At 38.1% G+C, this 2,192-nt stretch overlaps 1 long non-coding RNA gene across 1 annotated transcript; it reads right to left on the bottom strand.

Annotated features, from left to right (window-relative positions):
• Positions 1-887: 887 nt before the first annotated feature.
• LOC143432469 (uncharacterized) lies at positions 888-1,179 on the bottom strand. The gene is made up of 2 exons (XR_013103037.1): positions 1,065-1,179; positions 888-981 (listed from the first exon to the last, which is right to left on the bottom strand). It is a non-coding gene; the product is annotated as an uncharacterized LOC143432469 (long non-coding RNA).
• Between the last annotated feature and the right edge of the window lie 1,013 nt (positions 1,180-2,192).

Here is a 2,192-nt window from a genome sequence, read left to right as displayed (position 1 = left end):
GAAGCATTTGGATCTTTTTGCTACGATAAGTGGACATCTGCAGACGCTATTTCCTAGCATGGAAATGTCGCACTTACATTCTTTTGAAGTGAATACGAGGTGTACATGACACTTCGCTATGAATATTACATCTTATCACGAAACATAGAAATGGAATGCGATATCGCGACTTAAGTAGCATTAGATCTCTATTGCTACGATACGTAGGTATCTGCAAACGCTATTTCCTAGCAAGGAATAGTCGCGTTTACATTCTTTTGAAGTGAATACGAGGTATACATGACACTTCGCAATGAACATTATATCTTATCACGAAACATAGAAATAGGATGCGACATCGCGTTTTAAGAAGCATTAGAACTCTATTGCCTCGATGTGTAGACGTCTGCAGACGCTATTTCCTAGCATGGAAATGTCGCACTTACAATCTTTTGAAGTGAATACGAGGTGTACATGACACTTCGCTATGAAGATTACATCTTATCACGAAACATAGAAATGGGTTGCGATATCGCTACTTAACCGTTTTAGCACCGAGCGCCTGGAGCGTGCCTAGGCGAAGAATACCGGGCCAAATCGACGAATTTGTAGAGGTTTGCGAAAATGCTCGTAAAAACCAAAGTAGGCGTGATATTTACAAAATTCAAAAATCTGCTTACTGCGAAATGAATGGAGAATAAACTGATACCAATTGTGTTTCGATATTTGTTGAAAATCATAACAGTAACATAAATATAAAACATTATAAAAATCGTACAAAGTTATTTCACGTTTTCAAAACATGATTGCACATATAAAAAATCATCGTTTGGTCATCGCTTTATATATATCAGATAGTATGGTGTATAGACACTGCATTTTGCAATAACTTGCAAAAAAAAGCCGAAGTCGGATAATAAAACGGAAGGATAGCGCTATGATGCACGGCAAGCGGCAGACGGGTCTTCTACACAAATGGATCGTGCTGCTGGTAATACGTCACTAAAAAAAAAGTGTTATTATAAATATTTATAGTTAGTTTTGTAATCACTTAAAATATGTAATATTTCCTTATTTTGACTTACACAAGCAATTTATAAGCATTGATGCTGACTAATGCATACACCATGCAACCCTTTATTGCACTTATTACAAATAGTGCGCGATCTTCGCACAGGCCCACCATCCACCCTACTGCAAACTACGCGAACCTTTTCCCTCCTTCCAGGAGGTTTTCGGATACCTGGTGCAGTAGAATCCCTCGATGTGTGACCCAATGAAGTTTCTGGAGTCATATTTTTTTCCGCCATCCATTCTGTTGTTATCGACTGAATGATACTTGTTATAAATTCAAGTCGAGTCATAGCCTTTCCTTCGGTGTTGCATTGGTATAATATATATGCATTCAAAACCATGCGAGCAAAAATGGAAAACACCACTTTCTTCCAGTATTTTACTGTTCTCCTCTCATCCAAATATGAGTAGATCATCATATCTGAGATATCAATGCCTCCCATATATTTGTTGTAGTCGTGGACGAGTGCTGGTTTTTGAATTTCCCTTTCCTGATTCCGTCTTCGAATGACAGTCGTTTTATTTGCGGCTGTTCCATGTGTTGATAGTAGTAATAGATTTTTTCTCTGTGACTTCTTTTCTCTGTACGCTAATAAAAGTATTTCCCCATTTCTTTGGTACTTATATTCGCCCACTTTCAATTTTGTTTTGAGCTGCGATGGAATATGTTTCCTGTTATTGCGTAATGTTCCGGATAAATATGTATTCTTCTCAAACAGATATCTTGCTAACGGAATACTGGTAAAAAAATTGTCAACAGTTATATGGTAACCTTTCATAAAGTAGTCACTCATACTGAGTAATCTATCTATCACTACTTGAGCGAGGCCTTTTTCTTGTACTTCCCTCTTGTCGCGTTGGTCCTTGGCTCCCCGATAACAGAAGAAAGACAAACAATAATGAGAGACCGTATCGGCTAGCATCCAAAATTTTATGCCCCATTTGTGGTGCTTTTTATTTGGTAAATACTGAGTGAGTGCTGATCTGCTTTTTGTCCCTACTAATGATTCGTCCACGCTCAAGTGCTGGTGTGGCGAATAATAAAATTTGAATTTTCGATTTGCATGAGCAACGACAGGTTCGAACTTTGCTGTTGGGTCGTATTCATTGTTATCGCGTGCTGGTAATGTACTATTGTC

Source organism: Xylocopa sonorina, unplaced genomic scaffold (assembly GCF_050948175.1).
Source record: "Xylocopa sonorina isolate GNS202 unplaced genomic scaffold, iyXylSono1_principal scaffold0326, whole genome shotgun sequence".
Lineage (NCBI taxonomy): Eukaryota > Metazoa > Arthropoda > Insecta > Hymenoptera > Apidae > Xylocopa > Xylocopa sonorina.
This window is presented reverse-complemented; position numbering and strand designations above follow the sequence as displayed.